The sequence below is a fragment of the Galeopterus variegatus genome, unplaced genomic scaffold (genome assembly GCF_000696425.1).
Source record: "Galeopterus variegatus unplaced genomic scaffold, G_variegatus-3.0.2 Scaffold335, whole genome shotgun sequence".
Classification (NCBI taxonomy): Eukaryota; Metazoa; Chordata; class Mammalia; order Dermoptera; family Cynocephalidae; genus Galeopterus; species Galeopterus variegatus.
Window position 1 is genome coordinate 52446 of NW_007726446.1, and position 25213 is coordinate 77658.

Genomic DNA, 25213 nt, shown 5'->3' on the forward strand with positions numbered 1-25213 from the left:
AGGAGAGAAAAAAAAAAAAAAAAAAAAGGGGGGGGGGGGGGGGGGGGAGAAAAAATGAGTATCATATTGCTCTATCCACTCAGACCAGCACTGAAATAGATCAGAAAAATGTTACATCAGTCATATGTCTACTCTCCACCCCTTAATTTCAGTCTCAATGGGAAATTGTGCTGAAAGATGTCTGTTTGGAAGGCACTTAAACGCAAGTATATTTTCTACTCTATGTGTTCATTAGGGTTCGTACAGGTTTTGTTATTGGTCTTTCATTGGAATCGGGATGATGTATGGGCAGCTTAGGGCTCCAGCCAGGGAAAATGAAGCTATTGGGGACTTCTTCCTGGCCAGGGTGCAGATTGATAGGTAATTTGTACCTTCCAAATGTCTCTTTCAAAGGAGGCTCTGGGCAGGCTGGGGGCCATTTAACCACTTGAACAATACAAGTGTTGACCTTTCCTTATCTGCACAATCACACAGCTATCACATCCTTAAAAAATTTCTCCTGATTGCAATTTGCATTTCTGATTAGGTCTATTTATATGCAGATGAGGTTCTCTGGCGTTCATCATCATAATGTTATCGTTTTATACTTAATCCAGATGTGAGCAACCACCAAACACTATTCCAAAAATGATTCTCATCCAAGTCAGCATTAGTCTTTTTGCCTTTTCCAAAGTACAAAAACAGATAATGGTGATTAGAGGAGCAGACAAAGCTCATGGCTTTTTAAATTAATAGTCTTCAAAAGGATATAAGGATGCTGGAGCCCAAAGCAGCACTGTGTACAATAATATGTCAGAAAATGAGAAACAGTGTCTGGAATGATTTGTGTGTGTGCTTTGATTTTTTACAAATGGTTTACTCCTAACCATTTATTTACTGTGGCAACATAATTTCCCAAATATTAGGATTAAGGTGTAGCTTCTGACTAGCAAGATATATGTACTTTTGACAAGAGATCGTCTACTTTGGTTTATTTTTTCTTTTCTTTTTTTAGAAAAAAGTGTGCATTTGTGTACAGACCAATTGTTCAAAAATTTCATGCGACGAGAAATGCTAAGGAGTGCATGTGTGTGTGTGTGTGTGTGTGTGTGTGTGTGTGTGTTTAAATAGACCCTTCATCCCCAGTGGCTCCACTTAGCTTGCTTCTGTGCCCAGCCAAGCCTCTGATCACCAATAACCTCTGTATACACTCTCACTTAATTTATCTTTTCCATTTTGGGAGAAGCCTCCAGATCTAGGACACAAATAACTAAGCTTCCATTGCCTGCCTTGGGACAGAGTGAATACTTACAAGAATAGGACAATTACTAGAAAAGGATCCTTATCCCAACTTAGGTTGAGATTTTGTCTCTCTCCTCCCAGTACAGCCTCCTGCCCTTTTACTGTCTCTTGGCTCCTGTGCAAGTGATGAATCAGATCAAACTAGGGAATGTCAACAATAATCAGTCAGCAGATTCTCAGTGCGATTATGTGTGCTCACACCTGCCATTGTCACAACCCTAACAGAATGACTGGATGTCCCTGGACAGGAAGGATAGAGGTTTTTAAAAACATTTGGCATGTTTGCATATACCATATAGCTTTTTTTCTTCCTGAAAACAGAGAAAATATATTGGGCTCATATTCATCAAGTTATTTGCTTAAAATTTACCATTAATTAGAACTGCACAGTTCTCTTCGAAAGGTAGTGAATTGACCAAATGTGTGTGTGTGCAGGCACATGTGTGTGTGCATGTATGAGTGTGTATTCTGTCTTAATTTTGAGTGCTAAAAATGTATTCTTTCCTCACACAAGCTCTTTGTTGGAAAGTGGAAATTAAGCATTTACATATTTTAAAAAGGCACTCAAATTCTCAAATCATTTACCTGTGTGTTTCACGGGGAACCTTCTCTCTCTCTCTCTCTCTTTTCGGAATGGAGAAAAGCAAATGACAAATAATGACAAAAATCCTTTGAATCCATTTGGCTTCAGAATTTTTTTTTTTTTTCCTATTTGATTGTGAGTGTTTCTGGTATTCTGGAATTCTTTTCAATTAAGCAGTGAAGTCCATTTCAGGGGACTCTGGGCTCCAGAATACTGTGTGTGGCTTCCTCCTCTGGCTTTCCTCCCTGGCCTCTTCCCTGCAACCCTTTTCTTACTGGAAATAAACTGAGTAAATTACCAAGTAAGGGAAGAAAAGAAAGCCTTGACTGAGTCAGGGAAAAAGTGACTTTCACAAGTTACAAAGGACTTATGAGTTAATGAAGTGCTGGTTACCTGTGAGGTGAAAGCCTCAGATGTCAACAAAGCAAGTAATTACACAGGTTTCCTGGGCACTGTCAGAAAATAGGCAGCGAGACCTGCCTAGATGTGGTTGATTTGCCTGCACATGGCCTCCTTGCTCTTCCCCCCTCTGCCTCCACCCACCTTCTCCTTGCTCTTGACCTTCGCATTAGAAGATGACACATGGAGTAGTCGTGACCTGTCTTTGAAATACTGCATGACTTGCAATCTCTCCTACGTGGCAAACACACAGAAATCATCTGCTGATTGGAAGAGCATTCGCTATTTCCTGAACCTGTCAGCGTGTGTCATCTTTTAACGCCTCTGCTCCAAAAGAGTCACCCTCCTCTGACTGTCGCTGCTCTGTCTGCTTGCTGTTTTTCTCCAGGAGTTAGGAGAGAGGAAAAGAACAAAAGCCATTTCTCTGAACACCAGTGGATTTGACTTTCTATCACAACTCTTTCCTGAGGACTCCTTTAAAATCCCACAGGCTTAAAAGGGTCTTGCAGATGACCTGGATGTAATTTTCACTTGCAAGGAGATCTGTTTCATAGATATAATTGCAAGAGCCAACAGAGTTAGGAGAAATACACCATTATGTAGGTCTCTTGGCAGTCAGGTTCCTTCCTTAGCTTAGAATCATTGGCTAATGATGCTTTCGACCTCTGCTGAGGTGCATGAGGAAGGCGGTGGGGACTGGTGTGGGCGTGTTTACTGGACAATCACTGAGAGCTGCGTCATCTGCCCATTTATTTGGGGCCAGGTAGCAGCTGGTTCTATCCAGCATCTCATTGCACATCGAGTACTTCCACTTTATTCCTTGTGGAAAAATGCAGAATGTTTTCAAGATTCCCAGCAGAAATGCCCTTGGCTGGCAGTAGATGAGACAGACTGGCCAGAATATTTCAGTCTCTGAAGACAGTGATTATCCCTCCCTAAAGAGAACTTTCCTTGCAGTACACAATTCAAGAAAAGGAGAACTCGTGATAATCACCAAATCACACGTCAGCTTGTTTCCCTTACTAAATCTAGGTTGTTCCAAAGTCATCTGTACCCAATCATATTGGTTTCCTAGGGCTGCCACAGCAAATTACCATAAAGTTGGTAATACTATAAAACAGCAGGAATTTATTCTCTCACAGTTCTGGAGGCTGGAATTCCAAAATCAGTGGCCTGGTCGGGCCACACTTCCTTTGAAGACCCTGGGGAAGAATGCTTCTTGCCTCTGGGGGTTCCTAGCTCTCCTTGGCTACTGGCAGCATGACTCCAATCACTGTCTCCATCTTCACATCGCCTTCTGCCTGTGTCTCTGGCTCTTCTTTTCTGTCTCTTATAAAGACATTGGACTTAAGGCCCATCCTATCCAGGATGATCTCAAGATCTTTGCCTTAACTTTATCTGCAAAGATGCTTAGTCCAAATGAGGTTACATTCTTGGGTTCTGAGTAGACATCTTTTGGAGGCCACAATTCAACCCACTACACCAACCACATTTCATGCTGACCAAATTCCCTGAGAAACTAATTTAGGGGCAAAATGCAAGATAACTAGCTAGATGATGAGGGAGAAGATAATAATAGCTAAGATCTGTCAAGTGCTAACTATGTGGCAGGAACTGAGCTCTGTTATTCACAAATATAAATGCCTATAATCCCCACACGACCCTGTGAGGTAGGTGCTATCACCGCCTTTTTTTGCAGATGAGAAAACTGGAAGCCCAGGGAAGATAAGCAGCTGGCCCCAGTCATGTACTAGGGAAGAAAAGTGACTTGAATCTAATAAGTTTGACTCCAAAGCCCACATGTTTTGCTACTACATTGAAAAGTTAAAGCCCTTCTTTAAATTATATTTACTTGTCAGCGAATTATGTGCTGAACGCTGAGGGAACAAGGGAATTCAGAAATGAATAGGACGTGGTCTTGGCCACTAAGAAGCTTACAGTGCAGCATCCGTCCCCTTGCTCCCAATTTTAAACTGACTTTCTCAACCTGAAAATTAGAATTTTATTAACAACCATGATGTGTCAGTCAAAAAAGTGAAGAACAGAAGTCCAGAGTGTCATCATAAGTGAACATAGACCATTCTTAGTTCAGTGATTTATGACCCCAAACCCAGATATCCTTCCCTTCTCCAGACTCCCCTTCAGGCACAGAAAACTGCCTTTTAGTTTTTAACTTAGAACAGTTAAGACAAGTGTTTGAACTAAAGAATTGCAGGACGTATGTTCTATGAAAGCACAGAGGTCCTTCAGGTATCACATTGGTACCCAGAACTTTCTGCTCCATTCCAACCTCCTCGCAATCCTGCATCTGCCGTGTCAGGGCTATTTCTGGTAGAACCAATATCTCCTTCCTCATTGCCTTCCTCTTATTTTTTTCTCTTTCCTCTTATTTTTTCAGTTGGAAAAGCTCACTCTTGTTTCTGGAAGAAATGGAAATTTGTTTCTGGCCTCCTGAGTTGGAATGCATTTTTCTCATGAAAACAGTATTTAAAATGATTATTTAGAAGGAGATGATATAATACATCTGAAATTCTCTACTTTGGGTCTGTGATTAGATGTTTGTGGCTAAATAGCATTTTATGGCTTAGTCTGAGGTCTTAGATTCTCTCTAGAACTTTATGCTTAAGGAAAAAAAATGCTTTCCAAGTTCTAAGCTACCAATTTACAAAAGTGCTTGGAACACAATCCGCTGGGATCCACGTGGGAATGCCCATGTCCTCTGCCCTAGGACACCTTTAACTGTGTTCATCCCGACTCAGGCTTGGGTTGGGTGCTTGGGTTTCAAAGATGGAAAGGACAGGGTTTTTCTTTTCAGGAAGCACATGGTTTTACTCTCCCCTCCCCACTCATTGGTAAAGGTAAAATGGGCAGAACTTGGATATCAAAAAGGAGGAGAAATCAGACTTTGGGGGTCCAGGATCTGGATCCTCACAGACTGCCTGGATGCTGTGAGTGGTGGGGCTGAGATGGGCAAGTCACTGCCTGAAACATTTGTGAGCCTACGTGAAAGATCTCCTAGGGGACTCAATGCCTACAATTGACTCTTGTCCTGAAACAGAATCCTTGGGGTGAATTTTCGTCTTACACAGGCATTTTTTAAAAGTTTCCTTTTGATTCTCACTTTCCTAATTCACAAACCAAATTGTTCCACATGGGAAGCAGCAGTCCCTGAATTCAGAGGCAGCAGGGAACCCTGAGTCACCAGTGATTGTCTTACTATTACAGAATTGTCACAGGACATTTTCCCTTAGGGCTGTGAAATATAAGGAAAAGAAATTAAAAGTAAACTATTGTTGTTGAAGTGTAATGAGTGAAGGGTAGGTGTCTAATGGCACAGTAAGGCTGGATCTTCCCTGAGGAGTTCTGGTTTCTCTTCACCCCCCTAGGTCACTTAGCTATTGGCCTTTTAAGCAATGAACCCTCACAGTCCAGCTTCACTCATAAATCAAGAAGTGCTAGAAGAATTAGCATCATTTAGCATTTATTGAATGCCTAATCACAAAAAAAAAGTTTTGAAATACTCCAATAGAAAAACAATTATCTTTTATGAGTGTTTTTCTTCCTTTGGGAGGTTTCTAATCCCACTTTTAGTGCATTGTGGTCTCTGCCTCTCAGGATGCCTTGAGTGTTCCCCCCTCCTTTCCCCCTGGAATATCCTCCAGGCTCATTTCCTTGGGAACTTAGTAGCTGAAGGCAGCTGGCAGAAATGCCCCAGAAGGTTTCCACTCTGTGGAACGTGTTTCCAAATACTTTTAAAATTTGAGTTGAGCAGCTGGGGCTGTTAGTTCCTGTGGAGGTGCGGCTTGCTGCTCCCCTGAGTCCTGGCAGGCAGGGAGGGTTCAACTTTGCAGTGTTTCATTTGGGGATCAGAAGCATGCCTTCAGGGACTGCCGGTCCCCATCCATGCTCAGTAAGAAGCCCACCCTGAGAGAAGGGAAGGGACAGAGCTGCGAGGTGTTGACTTCCAGCACTGTCTGTGCTTTCTCTCTTATTACCCTGCTTTCCTTATTTTGTTGTTGTTCACTTTGGCTAATTCCAACTTAGTCCTAAATGATGGAGAGAAGGGCAGAGAGGGTAGGCAAGGAAACAGAGCTCAAAATATTACTAAAGAGCTGAGGTGTGCTAGTTTCCTCTCGACTCCAGGAAAAGCTAGGGAATAAAGGTGAGAAATAGTTCTGACTGCCTTCTACGCACTGGCATGGTGGTAGGGCAGGGACAAGACTGGGTGAAGAGGGATGAGCTGGTCGTCTGTAGGAAGGCCCTTCACAGCTGGAGCTGTCCATTCCTGGAGAATGCGGGAGTCAGGTGAAGCCAGTATCATTAGAAGGAAAATATGGTGCAATGGGTATTAGTATCAGTTTTCTACCGGTTTGTCACAAAACACGTCCAGAATCAATTGTGTGGAACAACCATACTTATTGTTTCTCATGAGTCTGGGGGTTCTCTGGGTGGTTCTGAAGATCGTGGCTGAGCTTTCTCATGTATCGGTGGTCTGCTGGGGATTTGGCCAGGGCTGGCTAGTCTAGGGTGGCCTTGGCGAGGATGATTTGGCTCTGCTCCATGTGGTTTCTCATTCTCTAGCAGACTAGCCAGGGTTGTCCTCACATTAGAGACAGGGCTCTGAGCATAGATACAGAAAGGGGTAGAAAATTGGACCATTTTTATAATCAATTTACCACAGTTATCTACAATCAGTCTGCATGGATTCAGATAGCAGCTCCCCCACCTTCTAGCTGTGTGAACTTGACCACGTTAGTTCATGTTTCTATGTCCCAGTGTCCTCCCCTGTAAAATGGGGATATGACTAGTGTCATTCTCATAGAGTTGTTGTGAGGAGTTAATGAATGTCAGATGCTCAGAACGGTACGCAGAAGCATTCAATTTATGCCGGATGCTACCAAAGAGAAGATCTCAAGTGTGCATTTATATTGTAAGAATTTTTTTCTTGTAACTCAAAAATTAGAAACTGCCATTCAAAAGAGCCGCTCATGAGATCAGTCATTTGAAAGTTTAGCTAATCGATTGGTTGATGATTGTATGGGGAATTGAGAGAGAATGAAGGCTGATTTCTCAATAAATCCTTACTACTTACACTGCAACTGTCTGAAGGACTCTGCCATTAATTCCTGACACACTTTTGTTAATAGACACAATCCTAAGAGATATGGACACCCTCCCGTCCCCTTTCTCTCATATCAACACATGGACATTGTGACAGGAACTGCTCACCCAGAAGCAGGGCTGGCCTCAGTCCCCACTGCTGCTGTATCTACAGTGAGTGGTGATGCTGTCATCCTCTGAAGAGGACGGGGCCACGGTGCTTTTCTTTTCCTATCAATTCCATCCTTTGTGGCAGCTCTGAGCTCGGTCAATGGGTTATATAATTAGGGCTTGGCTGCCTTCCTTTTAGCCTCATTGGTAGGTTCATTCTTCCCCAGGGTTCTAGAAATTTCTTGTCCCCAGGTAAAGAGAATAGCAGGAGTCCTAGATGTAGGGTCACTGACTCAAAATCGAGTCTCATTTTGTTCCCATTTTCTCCACCAAAGAGAATGATTTTCCAGCCCAGCCTGGAAACACTAAGACCATTGGCAAGGGAGACAGAAACCCAAGCCAGGCAAGAGAATTGTAAGGAGAGCCCCTCATTGTTTCAGATGAGTTCAAGTTTCTTGGCTGGGACGAGTGATACCCAAGGTACTGAGGGAATATACAGGTGAGACCACTGACCCGCTGTCAGTGATCTTGGAAGAGTTCTGGAGAATAGAATGGAGTTAGAAGCGTGGAAAAGGGAGACTGTGCTTCGATCCTTCAAAAAGGGGAAGAAGGCAGAGTCTGCAAACTATCATCTGGTGAGCTTTGACTTTCATCCTGGGCTAATCACTAAGATTCCTTTTTGTCCCTGCTTGAATAGTAAATTCTTGGAAGGGAAGGCTGTGATCACTAGGAATTAGCACGTGTTCACTAAAAACAAGCCATGTCAGACTAGTTTCTTTGGTGTTACTGCAAGAGTTGTATGAATGGGGACTGTTTTAAACATAATATATTTGGATTTTTGGCTCTAGGTAAGATCTATTGTGATATTGTCCTTGACAGAGAATGGAGGTAGTTATGGATTCATAACGCAGGAAGGATTGTACTGAGGAGTGCTGGATAATGGCACGAGTGTCAGCATACCGGGTGGGGGAAGTCCTGGCGGCCTGAGGCAGGACTCTTCTGATTGTCTTGCCTGCTGAATGCTTTAAAATGTTTAATGAGTTGGAGGACATTGGTAGCTTGTCTGTCACATTCATGGAAGGAGTAGTTGGTATGCTGGATGACAGACCTGGAATCCCCAAAGATCTTAGTGGTCAAAGACAATAGGGGTCTCTCACAAGCTAATAGAACCCTCCCAGAGGGGCCGAAGCTCTCCTTTCCATCCTTCCTCACCCTCTGACTCAAGGCCACTCCATCTGCAGCTGCTCTCAACGGCTTCCACGTGTGACTTGTGGGGCAGCCACAGCCTTCTTGAGTCTGACCAAGGAGGTGATTAAACAGCTCAGCTTCTCATACTGCCAAAAACCAAAAACCAAAAACCAAAAAAACAAAAACAGATAGAAACCTCAGAAACTGTGGTGAACTGTACAGGCTGAGAGAGCCACGGCTTAATAGCACATGGTGAAAAATGAATTCAGTTGTGGCTGTAAGCCCAATAGGGATCAAACAGTCAGACCATCTTGCATGGTTACCATGAGGTTCGATAGGACGAACACCCCCCACACCTTCCAAAGTGCCTCTGTCCTAGCCAGGTGGAATGATGGCTTCATTCTGGGCTTCACACTCGCACTGCCACAAGGAACTCTTACCCTGGCAGAACCCTGGCAGGCCTGAAGCTGGCATTTCTAAAGGGGATTCGGATAACTGGGTACTGATTCTGCTCCTGCTCTGTCATGCTTCCATCGGTTCACCTCTCAGAGGGGCAAAAATGGCCACCATCCACGAGCAAGGATGTTTTGCACTCAGATAAAAGGGCCTGTGTAAATACTTTTCTTGTTTCCCCTCTCCATTCTGTGGGTGCATACTAAGGAGGAAGGAGAGTAGCCACCAACTACAGGGCTGGGGCCACTCACTACAGCAGCGAGTCTCACCCAGGGCAGGTCCTCAGTCCTTGGTACAGGTTAGAATCCCCTGGGAACTTTAAAAAGTACTGATGACTGGCACCACTCTCAGAGATTTCAATTTAATTGGTTTGGGTCAAGTTCAGCATTTGTATAAATATGTAATTAATTTTACAAATATATATTTGTAATAATATACTTGTTTTATATTTTCAAGTTCCCCAGATGATTCTAAAATGCAACCAGAAGTTGAGAAAAAACCCTGCCCTGAAACAACTATCAGACCATTGTTTGTTAATATTGTAAAACTCTAGAGTCTCCCCTGGAAGTTCTTGTCCCTGCCATCCTCATCCCCACCCCAGGGCTGAGAACTGAGAAATGAGAGGTGATACTGATGGAATGCGTTGCACATTATGAGGAATGCAAAAGTGGAAAAAAGGATTCCAGCAGAACAGTCAATGGTGACTGCTATAGGTTGAATTGTGGTGTGTCCCGCACAAAAAAATATGTTGAAGTTCTAACTCCCCAGCACCTTAGAATGTGACTGTATTTGGAAATAGGGTCATTGCAGATGTAATTAGTTGAATTATGGTGAGGTTATACTGGAACAGATCAGATTCTTAATTCAATGTGATGGGTAGCCTTAGAATAAGAGGAAATTTGGACATGGACATGCACACAGAAAACAACCTGAGAAGACAGACACACAGGAAGATGGCCGCTGCCACAAGCCAAGGAACACCTGTGCCACCAGGCTGGAAGAAGCAAGGATGGATCCTCCCCCAGAAGCTTCAGAGGAAGCATGGCCCTACTGACACCTTGATTTTGAAATTCTGTCCCGACCCGCGGGATATTCAATGCAGACCCTGGAGGGGGGAGTGGGAATTGGATGGGACAAGAAACGTGAGAGATGGGAGACAAGACAGTATTCTGATCAAGTCTCGTTTATTGATTCTTAGGTTACATCTTATATAGGAAAAAGCAAGCATATTGTAAGGAGTTAGGAATGCAGGAATACGATAAGATCTTGAGAAGAAACAAAGTCAGAAAATCTCTGATGCAATGAAGCCCCCAATCTTTACAAGAAAGCAGAAACTAGAAAGGAGATAAGAGGTCACTCCTGAGTAGACTTGCATAGCCAGGAGCACAGCGTCCCAGGCACAGATTATGAGGCAGATATCCCATAAGCACAGACATCTGACATACGCAGATTGTCACGTAGGCCTGGTCACACAAGAAGGGGTGTGGGGCTACAGGCTCCCAACAAAATTCTAGTCTCCAGAACTGTGAAAGAATAAATTTCTATTCTTTCATGCCACCCTGTTTGTGGTACTTTCTTATGGCCCCTAGGAAACTAATACAGTGACTATCTAGTTTGGAGCCCGTTGCTCTTGACAGCATACCAGAGGGCTGCGAAAGTCCTGATTAGGGATGGGGGAGTTGAGGGTAGGAGGGAGGCACTCGGCCTAGGAGAGTCCTAGGGGTGGGGGTGGGGGATATATTGGCTGGCCTTCCACTCCATCAACCCCTAAGTGGCATCTCTGTAGAAATCAAGATGCTCCTACATAATGTGCCTGGCAAGTCTCAGTTTGCTTCTAGATAGGAAGTGGGTACATGAGAGGTTCCTCCTCTCCCTTATTCCAGACTGCTGAGCCAAGAACTTCCTTCCCCATCGAGACTCTTCTGTAGTATTCAGGATGGATACTACAGGAAGAGAACCCTGCATTTCTTCTGAGTTCTCCCCAGACTCAGTACTTCTGGAATGGAGTATAGTAGGAAATAACATGGCTCTTAACCTTCAATCTTTCAAGTAGCACTGGGGGCATTGAGAGGTCACTGTTGTAGCCCATCTGGGACAGGTGCTGTGAGGCTGGTGAAGATTTCTAAGAAGATCCAGGTGTCCACCTGGGCGGGGGCTGAGCACTTGTGGAGCATGATCCAAGGAGCAGCTCCACCTGCTTCCTGTGTCCCTAAGGGGCTTAAAACCTGCAGAGAGGGAAGGTGGGCATCCTGGCATCATGTCCCATCCTGATTATGGGAAATGTGCATTGACTTCTACCAGGCTTCATCTAGGTTTTGTTCTTTATCTCCACATTAAGCAGGTAGCCCATTCAGGACGTCTTAGTCCATTCAAGCTGCTGTAACAAAATACCTAAGACTGGGTAGCTTACAAACATCAGAAATTTGCTTCTCATAGTCCTGGAGGCCGGGAAGTCCAAGATCAAGGCCCTGACAGATTCAGTGTGTGGTGAGGGTCCACTTTCTGGTTTATAGATGGTGCCTCTCACTGTATCTTCACATGGGGGAAGGCATGAGGGGTCTCTCTTGGGCCTCTTTTATATGGGCACTAATCCCATTCATGAGGACATTGCCCTCATGACCTAATCCCCTCTCAAACGCCCCACCTCCTAACACCATCACATTGATGAGTAGTGTAGAGCTACGGCAGACCCCTCAATCCCATTGTCTAGACTGGGTCACAAACCCTTCACATGCAGGTCTATGAGCTAGATAACTGGAAAAAAGGTCCTTGGAGCGGTAGGCGAGGAAATAGTAGTCTTTATTCAGCACACACACATCTGAGAGCTAGGCAGTCCAAAGAGAAACTCAGAAACTCAGAAACTCAACTGCTACCAGCCAAGTCCAAAGAAAAACTGAGCAGCTGCTCTGTACCACTGGCTGGCAGAGAGCTTGAGTCTAAAAATAGAGCATGTTTACTTTGCAGGCAGCTGCTCAGTTTCTCTTTGAACTGCCTCGCTCTCAGATGTGTGTGTGCAGAAATAAAGACTACTCTTTGTTCAACCAAGGCTCCAAGGACCTTTCTTCCAGTTACCTAGCTCATAGACCTGCATGTGAAGGGTTTGTGACCCAGTCTGGACAATGGGCTTGAGGAAGCTCACAGACTACACAATTGGTGTAGTTGGCAGGATTATGGGCAGGTAAAAGAGCTCTACAAATAGGTTTCAACATATGAATTTCAGGGGGATACAAACATTCAGAACATAGCACAGGGAATGGTGGGGAGCACTAGGGGGAGTGTCTCCTTCTGGATTCTTCTACCTTAGAGTTCCCTTTGCACTTTCAGCTACTGCTTCCTTTTGCCTTGCATTCTTGGTGCTAAGCCTGGCCTGCTCTCCGGACTCATGTACACTCCACTCCATCTTTCTGTGCTTCCTGCCCCTTGGGCTACAAGCTCCTGCATTCATTCTGCATTACTCATCAGTCTTGATGGGCAAGGCCTTGTTGGCTGCCCTTACCCCTGCAGTCCACAACTGTCTCTGTAGGAAGTATCCCTTTCTTTCCTCTTTCCTTCCAGAAGAGTGAAGGGATGGGAAGTCTAGTGCTTGCAGGGTTGAGGAGGGGTTTGAAATTAGTCACATCTGGGCCCCCAAGTCACAGGGATCCTATCTGATTCAGAAGTTTCTGAAAGCCATTCCATATCGGCATGATAATATTGCTTTATATTTACATGGTTCCGATGTCATCAGGCTCAAACTCATAATAGCAACATCTGGGCTGCACAACCCCTGTGTTAGTTTCCTATTGCTGCTATAAGAAGTTACCATAAACTTCGTGGCTTAAAACAACCAAATTTATTATCCTATAGTTTTGAAAGTCAGAAGTCTGAAATCGATCTCCCTGGACTAAAATCAAGGTGTCGCAGGGCTGTGTTTCTCGAGGCTCTAGGGGAGAATCTGTTTTCTTGCCTTTTCCAGCTTCTACAGGCTGCCTGCATTCCTTGGCTCATGGCTTCCTTCCATCTTCAAAGCCAGCAATGACTGGTCTAGTCTCTCTCACATTGAATCGCTCTGATGTTGGCTCTTTTTCCTCCCTCTTCCTCATTTAATCACTCTTGTGATTATACTGGGATCACCCAAGTAATCCAGGATAATTTTCCTATTTTAACATCAGCTGGTTAGTAACCATAATTCCACCTCCAAACTTAATGCTCCCTTGACATGTAACCCAGCATATTTGCAGGTTCTAGGGATTAGGGCGTGAACGTCTTTGAGGTCTATTATTCTGCCTACAATACCCCCCAAAGTATTCCCCAGGAATTCTTAGAAATCTTTGTCCACATCCACTGCCCACCCATCTGGCTTCAGAACACCTGTGCCTTTGCGGGATGCTCATTCTGGTTACTTCCAGAGTTTCCAATACCGAGTGGCAAAACACTGGGTTCCACCAGTGGAAAGGAGGTCATCCCTCCCCTGAGCTCTGAGTCATACTTTGCCACTTGGGTCACTGAGCAACTCTGCTTGTGCCTAGATCCTCACCATTTGGGTCAGCTTTTGGCCCTCTAGTCTTGACAGAGTAGCATGAAATCCTTTTGGAAAAGCAGGCTCTTCTGTTTTTATCCTCATTCTTTTAATCAATCGAAGGAGCCAGAGAGGAAACAAACCCACACCACCCCCTTCACCTCCCTCCACACTTCGTCTGCCCCTTTTGGCCTCAGTGGTTACTAAATAAATGCTCTTCTTCATATCAACATATGCCTGACAGAGAAGAGGAATAGGGGAGGGTACTGACTGTTCTGTGGCCTCCAGCATGCCGGCATATGGAACAATCCCTTGGGGTGCAGACAGAAAATATTAGGACTTCTATACCTATGTATTTTTAACCTAAAAAAAAACAAGAAAAGATATGTTTCCTATTACTAAGTATAAAGATTGACATTGCTGCTTTCTCCTGGTCTAAATGTTGCGCGATCCTGTCTGGTTTGGTTTACAGATGAATGATGAGGGAGCTCCACAGCGAAGGGGCTGAAGAAGCCCCATGTGTGGGTTCGGTTTTAGTGTCCTGGAAAGCACTGTCATTTAAGGGTGCCTTGTTAAGTGGTTATATGGTGAATGCCAATGAGTTTCAACTACAAAGACCTTCAAAAGAAGGACAAGTGGCTTTAAAAGATTTCTGCAGAGAAAGCTCAGACTGAATCTAATTCTACTAATGCAAGCACATGCAAGTGACAGGAAAAAATGGCTGAGATGATGACACTTCTCCTTCTAGGACAAGCTCTTCACTGGCTCATGATGTTAAGAACAATGACAGGCTAATCAGATCTGCCAAGAAATCACTTTGAAAAATTCAAAATTACCATGAAGACAATTTGAAATATGGATTTATATCCACCATTGTTAATGATGAACCCTCAGTGTATGTTGTGCATGAAGTTATTAGCATGACACCATCAAGATTAGTCAATGTTCAGAACAGAAAGATAAACCTCTACAATTTAACTGCAAAGTATTTCAGGGGAACTGTTAAGACATGTTATTTATTTCACCTTGTTCGTTTATTTTTAAATTTAGTAATATTTGTACACAATTGATAGAAAGAAAATAGTTATTGGAGTGTGTACTTGAAAATTTCTGGGCTGGCCCAGTGGTGCACTGGATAGTGCACCGCTTGGGAAGCGCGGCGGCGCTCCCGCCCGAGGGTTCGGATCCCACATACGGACTGGTTCCCGCTCTCTGGCTGAGCGAGGCGCGGGGGCAACACCGAGGGTTGCAATCCCGTTGCTGGTCCCCGGTCCGGTACGGGGGCAACACTGAGGGTTGCGATCCGTTGCTGGACACGGAAAAAGACAAAAAAAAAAAAAAAAAGAAAATTTCTTATTGATAAAATGTGCAGTCAAAAAAAAATTGGAGAGCATAGTTCTAAACCAGTAGTTTTGGGCCCTAGTTCAGCCACTATGAACAGCTCTTTCAAAATTGTTTGTCCCTTTACAATTTACATTTACTGTCTTAAAGACAATTTCTTTGAAACTCTACTACAATTCTGATTGATAGGCAGTGTTTTTTTCATGTTAGAGTGGAGGGAGGACTCAGGGCACAGAGTTAGGGTTTGCTCAAAGACACACAGTTAATAAAAGCTAATAAGTAGCAGAGGGCAAGCTTCAAGGGGTCCAAACCTCCTCAGGATTGAATACAAAATGCACCATTTTTAGGAAAATGGTTGTTGTGGGTTGAATTGCTTTCCTTAAAAAAGACACATTGAAGTCCTAACCCCTAGTACTTCAGAATATGACTTTGGAAATAGGATCTTTACAGATGTAATCAGATTAAAATGGGGTGATTGGGGGGCCCTAATTCAATATGACTGGTGTCCTTATGAAAAGGGGTTAGTTTGGACACAGAGACAGACACATACAGAAGGAAGATGATGACTCCACAAGCCAAAGAACAGCTGGGCTACCAGAAGCTGGAGAGGCACAGAAGGATCCTTCCCCTACAGGTTTGAGAAGCCAGTGGCTCTCCTGACACCTTGACTTTGGATTTCTAGCCTCCAGAGCTGGAAGACAATAAATTTCTGTTGTTCTAAGCCATCCAATTTGTGGTACTTTTGTTATGGCAGCTCTAAGAAACACCATACAATGGTTCATAGCTCTGAAAGAGGTCCAGGACCCCAAAACATTTAAAACCACTGATATAACCCAGTGCAGCCATAAGCAGAGGAGGAAACTCAGAAACTGGAAGTGAGTTTCTGCGGGTGATATGGCTAGTTAGAGAGATCCATGGCTGAGTCCACACACTCTGACTCCGAAGTTCAACTGTAAAGCTAGGAGAGTTGAATTATCAGGAAATTGGCTTGTCTTCCTCATCACTGAATTTGGTGTTGGTTTTGCCTTGGTGGCCCACCCTGATATGGCACAGCTGGCCATTCTGCCAGTGACTACAAGGGAACAAATGACTGTTGTGCATCTTTGCCTTGAGGTGGTGCACTTACCTGGAGGTCATAGTTTTCCTTCTGGCTCCAACCTTCACTCCTTTCCTTCCCTATGTTCACATGTTGCCACTTTAGTGTCTATTTAAAAAAACATTATATATATATATACTCATATATACTATAACTATCACTAAATATTATGAGGGTACTTCAAGAGATTCATGGAAATACTCATATTATGTTAATTCTATTTTTTCCATGAAAATTTTGAAGTACCCTTGTATATCGATGAGGAAATAATTCATTGGCTTGAAAATAATATGTTCTCCAACTGGAAAGAGATTTTAAAAAATCAATATACCTGACACAAAATTACAAGTAAAGAAAGAAGACTTTGAGGAAAAAAATTTTGCCAAACGAGTTTGGCAAAATGTAAGAGAATCCTCATTAAAACTGTTTCAGTTCTCTAGGAGCATGTGTGAATGGTGACCCACTTACAAATGGAAGGTAAGTTGATGCTTGGAACTAGTTTATTCAATCATTTGGTAAATATTTGTTGAGCATTTACTATGGTCAGACACTGTATCAGGCACAGCAGTGAACAGAACAAAGTCCCTGTCCTTGTGGAGCTTATACTCCAGGGGGTGGGACAAACAATAAACAAACAAAAAATATATAATATGCTAGCTGGTGACAGGTGCCTGTCTGAAGAAAAATACGGTGGCATAGGGGGAATAGAGAGTGACATCTGGGGTGGGATTTGCTATTACATAAGGTGCTGAGGGAAGGCTTCTCTGATAAGGTAAAGAGAGAAGTCTCAAGGGAGTAAAGGAGCAAACCATGTCTAGGGAAAAAGTAAGCGTGAAGTCCCTGAGGTGCACTGAGATGACAACACGGCGGACCCGTTTTAGGAACAGCAAGGAGGCCAAGGCAGCGAGAGCACAATGAGGGTGGGGGGAGTGGAGGAGATTAAGCCAAGTGGGCAGCTGAGGACAGATCATATAGGGCCTCCTATGTCACAGTAATGACTTTGTATTTTTCTATGTATAAGATGGGAAGCCATTAGGGTTTGGAGCAGAAAAGTAACATAAAGTGACTTCTGTTTAAAGGGATCTTCTGGATACTATGTGGAGAATGGAATGTGAGGGAAGGGGGCTGGTTATAGGAAGCAGAGATACAAGGTAAGAGGCTCTTGTAATAATCCAGGTATGGGAGAATGACAGCTCGGACCAAGGTGAAGGTTGTGAGAAGTGGTAGGATTATGGATATAATTTGAAGGTAGAGCTGATAGGATTGCTTATGGATTGGATGTAGAGTATGAGAGGAAGAGAGGACTTAAGGAAAATGCCTTGAGCAACTGAAGATCAGGAGTTGCCTTTTTCCAAGCTGGGGGTGGCTGTGGGAGGAGCTGATGTGGTGGGGGACAGGCAGGAATCAAGAGTTCCATTTCAGACATTAAGTCTGAGATGCGAATATGCTGTCCGAGCAGAGACGTTGAGCAGACAGTTGACGAAGGAGTCTGGAGTTCAGTGGAGACATTTAGGCTGGAGACAAATGTGGGCATCATCAGAATCCAGATGATATTAATGACATGAGACAAGTAGACTTTACCTGGGCAGTGTGTGCAGATAAAGAAGACAAGGTCTCTTGAGGGCTGCCCCCACATTTAGAGGTAAGAAAAATGAGAGGAAACCAGGAAAGGAGTTTGAGAACGAGTGGCCATTGAGTAAGGCAAGAACTAAAAGAGGGTGGTATTCCAGAAGCCAAGGAATAAAAGGGTTGACAGAAAGGGAATAATTAACTATTTCAAATGCTCCTGAGTCAAGTAAGCTGAAGACTGAGGTTTGACCACTGGTGACTCTGTCAAGAGCTATTTTGATGGAGCAAGCTGTGGGGATAAAAACCAAATGGAGTGGGGTCTGAGATGCTGGCAACATTCTCCCTCTTGACCTGGGGGGTACACTACTGTTAGATTATTTGTGAGATATTTCACAATAAAAAGGAAGGGAGAACAAAAATGGGAACTTGAGATAGTGAGTATAGATACTCTTATGAGAAGTTCACTCTAAAGGCAGGCAGAAAAATGGGATCGTAGCTGGAGGGGAGGATAAAGAACATATTTCCTAAGTTTCAGTGATCATCGGTATAGGTGATTATTATAAATAGAGGGACTGCCAGTACACATGCATAACACCATGTGGTCTTTTGCTATGGAGTGTGTGCAATATAAAAAATACATTCTAGGGAAATGTGCCTAGTCGTGGCATGATGGTATGTTTAACATCGTTTCATCCTACATGGGATGATTTGATACTCTCAGTAGTTAATCTGCGTCTTTGAGGCTACAAATGTCTAAGAATGACACAGTTTAGGTAGGCTTAATCAAAGTTCTAAATCAAATACATAAATGTTTAGGATGATTGGAACTAGAACATAGGATAACATCAATGAAATATACATGCATAAGCACCCGCACCATATGAAGGATTGCTCAAAGCTGGGGAGACGTAGGGATCAGGCAGGCGGAGCTTCTACCCTCAGGAGTTTGCAGTCTATTTGAAACCCCATCATGTAACTAAGTGTACATGCAAGGCAGAACAGAGCGAAGGTGTGAAGAAAGGGATGTGGAGATGTCGGGGGGGAAACGGTTAATTTTGACCAAGAAGATCTAGGAAAGTCTTGCACCTGATTTGAGCTGAGCCCACAAGGGGTAGAATTTCAGTAAAAACTGGGGGAGGGAGGCAGGCGGTCCTTCAGAACTGAAGTGGGAACATGAGCAAAGCAAGAGCCATGCAAACGTGGGCCCGGGTCTGGAGTTGCCAGGGTGAGAGACGGGGCTAGAAAGTTACTGTGAGAACGCAACTGCCGAACATCTTGGTGGCCACGGGAGCCATTGTTGGGACTCCAGGCAACTGGAAGCCATCAGCTGATTTGGAGAACAGTGATAAGAATTCCACCAGTGCTTTAGAAAGATCTCTCCAGAGACAGTAAGGATGAACTGGAGAAAACAGGAGGAAGGAGGCAAGGCGGGTGTGAGGAGGCTGTGACAAGGAGGCTACCCCACAGGGCAGAAGGAAGGGATGGCATGGTGACAGGGGGCCGTGTGGACTTGGTGACTGGTTGGGGGGCAGGGTCTCCAGGCCAGGGAGAAGTCAAGGCTGATCCTTGCCCAGATTTGGGTGGATGTTTCCACCGGCTGTGTATCAAAACCACCCTGTAAGTCTGAGGGTCCCAGTCAGAACCCTGGACCTGTGCTCTTCCTGCTGGGCTCCCACTCCAGTGTCCGTCTCTGCTCGCTCCTTTTTGTGTTCAGTCATCTCTCCCCAGAACAGAAGGGCCTTTGAGGGCTGGGACTGTATCTTCCTGAGTCTTTACATCTGTCATAGCACCTAGCACCACATTTTATGCATATTATGTGCTCAAAATGTATTTAAATTAAAAAATGATGTTGAGGTAACATATATAGAAGGATAAATTAGTTTGGTGAAAATTAGTGAAGAAATGGTAAAAATTAGAGAGGCCAAGTCACACAGGTTTTTAGAATTAGGTTTGGTTATTTATTGATTTGATTATTTATTGCTGTGTAACGAACAACCATAAAATGTAGTGGTTCAAACAACAATTTCTAGTGCGTCGTTATTCTGTGGGTCAGGAATTCAGGCAGGGCTTGGCCAGATGGTTCTTCTGCTCCATGTAGTGAGTGTCAGTGGAGCCATCAACTTGGCTGCTGAGTTCCGCTAGCAATTGGGCTGGGCTGTAAGGTCCAAGAAGTCCTCACTTACGTGGCCCAGTGGTCTTCCACATGGCCTCCTCTCTCTGCCTGGCTTCCTCACAGCACAGTGGTCTCAGGGTAGTTGGACTTCCTATGTGATGTCTGGCTTCTAAGAAGGAGCTGTCCTGGTGCAGGAAAGCCCACTTTTGGAAGTTACATCACCTCTGCCACATTCTAGGGGTCAGCACAAATCACAGGGCCAACCCATATTCAAGGGATGGAAAATAGATGCGACCTCTTCAAGAGAGGAGTGGCAGAGCATTTGTAGCCATCTTTAACCCACCACACAAACATTCCTGGATTTGAATCCTGGCTCTACCACTTGCTGGTAGTGTGACTTTAGGTAAGTTATGTGAACTCTCCTAGCTGACACAATATAAATGTTATTGGGTGCTGTGAGAGGAAGAGAGGATATGACGAAGTGTCCTGGCATATAGCAGGTGCTCAATAAATAATAGCTACTGTGATTACTACTGTCCTGTGCACTTCATGGATAAGTACAATGAAAACAGAAAAGAGGATGTTTGTTGAGTTTGACATTTAGGAGAGCTCGATGACTGCCTGACGTTGGAAGAGAGCAATAGCAGGGTGAGGGCAAAAGCCTCAGTGGCAGAAGTTCAGCTGTAAGTGGATTTGAGGGCAGTGAACACAGATTGGCAGTGAAAGGGCAAATCCAGCTGTCATGCGGGAAGATCAGGTTAAGCAGAAGGGGCAAGTGGAGAGGTGGAAAAGGAAGACATGAAAAGAGATAACTGATGAGGGCAGAGTTTTTAAAAGGCTTCTTAAGATTTTACAGGATTCATATTTAGAACGCTGTGGTGATGAACTAGTACTAGCTGTGAAGGTTGGCTTTTATGACAGGACTCCGTCTCTTTATTCAACTTTTTTTTGCCTCCTGACAGAGGGCTCTCTTGTCCTCACCTTCCAAGGTCTCCCTTCCTCTGGTTGGAGACAGACACTTAAAGAACATGTAGCTCCTCTAGATTTTAAAGTCTTGGCCTCAATTTCAGAGCACCATAAGTTCTTAGCCTATAAGTCACACAGTTGGAGGTTCTAAGACTCTGAAAATGTTCATGTATTCCATAAAGCTTCTAAAAGAAGGCACTTTTCTATATAACTTGGAAGGTAAATGTAATAAAGATATGTCCATCTCTTCATCACTTATTCCCCCAAATATTTAAGGCCATTTATAGGCATTTACAAAAACAGACTTTGCCACAAGATAAAAACACGTGAGGGAGGGGATTTTGCATAAATAGAAAACAAGGATAGGAAAAAGAAGTGCCCATCGTGCTCTTCTGTTCACTCTTGTTGAGGGACCACACTCTTGTTTCTGAGCTTTCTAGCTGCCAAGGTGAAAAGAGAAATACAATCAGTTACACGATTTGCAGTGCTCAGAAGACTAAACACAAGCCGAGTGCTCAGGTTGGGTAACATAATAAACAATGTCTTCACTATTAACTTTATGGTAAATTTAACAACAGTTTTTCAATGTAGATGGTTATGATGACTATAAGGGAAAATTCAGTCGAAATGAAAAAGGCAAGCAGCCCGTGTGTATAGTTCTCTGGTGGCTTGGCCTAATACAACATTGATTTTTGGATTTTGTGTAGTAATAGATTGAGTGCCTACTTTGCCTGTAAAACAGAACACATCTAAACTCAATAAAGCATCTAATTTTAATTTTTATACTAACTTCCATCTATGTCATTTCCTGGTATGCTCCCTGAGTTAAACAAATGAATTTCTAGGTAACTGATCAAGGTGGTTTGTTGATGGTTTTAAGCTAATTACATTTTTGTAGGATATCTACCAGAAATTATGACTTTGGTTTTGGAATTCTCCTAAGGCATTCTTTCTATGGCTCATCTATTTCTTAACAGTTTGTGTAGATACTATCAGGGCTCTGTATGTAGAAATGTGCTTATCCTCTCTCTGTCTAGCAGGGGCTTGGAAGACTCTGACACAAGCAAGAGAAGAAAGTCCCAGGTTCTATGGAGGCGACACAAAAACTAGGGGTCTATAGAGAGTTCATACCTTTTAGTTCAGGACAGATTCTCACCCATGGAGTCAAAAGTTGATGGAATGTCAATAAAAGCTGTAAATAGTCCTATGTCATTCCTAACAGGTTTCCTCTGATGGCAACAGAGTGGAACAGTGGACAATGGAGGAAGGACCATGCTTGGCATCCTCTGCTCCTCTTGGGGAATAGCAGCTGAAAATGATCAAATCTGCATTTTTCCAGAAAGGAGACTGATATGTATTTTAAAAACCTTTAAAGATGTTCAGTAATTAGAATATACAAATTAGCTAAGTGAAGAAAAAAACAGGACAAAACCCCCTCACCATCTGGTTAACATCTAGGTATATATTTTCTCAGATATTTTTCTAAGGATGTATTTCTCTGTTAATTAGAATCAGGAAAGCTAGCTGGAAATCTTCCCTGATTCTCAGTGGCTCAACAGATACAAGTTTATATTTTGTTCACAGGAAGCTCAAAACAGCAGCAGGGGGTGAGGTGAGGTGGGCTATGCCTCACAGCATCTTTGGGGGACCCCGGCTGATGGAGGCTCTGTCATATCTAACAAGTGGACCTGCCATCTCCTGGGACCTCTGAGTCCTCTTCAGGATGCTCTGCATTGGGCTGGGAGACACAGGTGGAGAGAAAATGGGAGATTGCACAGTGTGGCATCCATTCCTCATGCTCACATTCCACTGGCCAACACTCAGTCACATGGTCACACTTAATTAGAAAGCTGGGAGACATAATCTAGATCTATGTGCAGAAGGAAAGGGAACTGGTTAGGTGAACAACTCGCTGGTCTCTGCTACTCCCCCCCACAAATATATTCTTTCACAAAAAATAGTATTATGTTGTACGTGCAGTTATACATCTGCTTTTACCATAGGGACAAGATATATCTCATTATTCCTACAAAACATGCAGGTCAGATTCTTTAGCTGGTTTTGAGCTCTCTGGGGTTATCCATTCCAAAAGGCTCATGCCAAGTGGTCAGGAGAATTCTCACCTTCTCTGTCATTGGATGGTTTATCTTTTAGAAACTTTCTTCCTCTTGATATCTGATAGGAGCAGAGTTGTAGATACATTAACATTAACAATCTGTGCCACACAGGTATTGATATTCAGTGCTGTACCCTACAGATATGTACCATCAACTTGGTTCCAGTAAAAATTTTAAAAGGCAAAAGAAGTATGATAATCTGTGCTAATATTTATTTTCAAGGACACAGATGATGGAATTTGATGATTTGGTCTGGAGATCCAGAGTATGAGGTTAGCATCCCAGAAAAGCTGGCATTTAGGCAAAGAGTTGTGCAAGAGCTTAGATTTGGAGTGAATCCCTGGTAAAGAAAAAAATTGATAAAGAAACTGGAAACAGAGGTGGCTTGGGGAACCTACATGGGGAGTGATGCATTAAAAAGGGGATTCCTAGAGAAAAGGGCAAACTCGACTAAATTAGGGTCTTGTTGTCTATGATGAAAACAAGCCGAAATGGGGGAGAAAATGGCAGAATGATTAGACCTAGTTTTTATGGTGGCCTAGGTAGTGTGGACACAAGAAAGGATGAACTAATAAGCAGGAGTGGCTTGACCCAGACAATCCAACTGTAAAATCTTATAGGACAGAGTGGTTGAAAGAAGGAATCCTAGTGGAAACTGATTTCAAACCAGTATTAAATTAAGTATTGAGAAATATAGGGTTATGTACTTGAAACTTTGCTTTTCTGTATAGTCATTCATTCAAAATTATTGAACATTTTTGCCTACATGTAACTTTATTGTATACTTGGTGGCTGGAAGGATGAGGAGATAAATTTAAAAATGTAAGACAACTTCACTGTTTTTCAGTCTCATAGTTATATAGTTGAAAAGACATATCAAACAAGTAAATAATGCGAGTGTATAAAGGTATACCAAACGATCAACACTTGGATGGAAAGAAAATATTTGCAATGCTCAAAAAATTAATATCCATAATATATAAAGAACTCCTTCAAATAAGTAAGAAAAAGATAGTCCAACTGAAAAAAGGGCAAAGGGTAGAAATTAGCATTCCATAGAAGAAATACAAATGGCCATTTAAAACATGAAAATGTGCTAAAACTGATCAAATCATTATACATAGAGATCAAGAAAATTTAAAGTAAAATAATGGAATACACTTGAGCTGCATGATAGGTGCACTTCAGTTATCTGAATCCAGCTCGTTGGAGAGATGTCAATGGGGCAATTCTGCTTGAGTGAAGGTGAGATGCTAGTTGGGAACCTGCTCTTACTCAGGTGGTTGCACATCTTACAGGCTTCTTTCTAATGTGAGGGATCTCTGCCATACAGACTGTGAGTCTGGTGTTTAAAGATGTGTACTCTTCATATGACAATGCTTGCAAACATTTTACCTGGATCTCCAAAGATAGCCTAGGAAAAAATCTGGCTAGGGTGTTCATATTTGCAGTGAGTGTGGTGGTTGCCAAAATGGCATATTTTAAGAGATCTTCAAAGGTAATTTTGACTATACATGAATTTCGTCTTACCACTTTAGAATCTATTCCTCGCTACTCCCATAACATGTGATTTTATCTGCCATTTTTTTAACCCATTAAAGAGGTTTTTGAAGGGCAATTTGGCAGTATCTATCAAAATTTGAATAAAAATACACTTTGGCAAAGCAATTCTTTTTTTTCTTTTTTTCCTAAATGATGACCGGTAAGGGAATCTTAACCCTTGACTTGGTGTTGTCAGCACCACACTCTCCCAAGTGAGCTAACCGGCCATCCCTATATGGGGATCCGAACCTGTGGCTTTGGTATTATTAGCACCACACTCTCCCAAGTGAGCCAAGAGTCGGCCCCTTGGCACAGCAATTCTACTTTTAGGAATCCATCTATAGGCATACCATGCAAAATCATTGAAGTAAACATACCAGAATGTTTACTGTAGCATCTGCTGTATTCAGAAAAGCTATCTGTCAGTAGAATGGCTAAACAATTATAATATATACATTCTATAGAATAATATACATCTATTAAAAAGAATGTGGTAGATTTGTATATTCAGACATGGAAATATTTCAAAAACAGGTTCTCAAACTTTAGGGTGCATCAGAATCACCCGCGGGGCATGTTAAAACACAGATTGCTGGATCCCATTCCCAGAGTTTCTGATTCAGTAGATCTGGTGGGGGGCAGAGCAAGAAAAATTTGTATTTCTAAACAAGTCTCAAATACAGGTGATAATGATAATGCTGGCCTCCACACACTGAGAACCACTCTTCCAAAATAAAGCATTCAATGAATAAAATCAAGTTGCAGATTATTATGTACAGCATGGCCCTAGTTACCATAAATCTCTACATATTTGAGAGGATGTAAGTCATGGAGAAGAGCTCGAAGATTATACACT

General features: G+C 43.0%; 1 protein-coding gene across 2 annotated transcripts in view; it reads left to right on the top strand.

The window, feature by feature from the left end:
- The window catches only part of MYO3B (myosin IIIB), a 393995-nt gene that overhangs the window by 41303 nt on the left and 327479 nt on the right, over positions 1 to 25213 (top strand). The gene's annotated exons all lie outside the window — the stretch shown is intronic.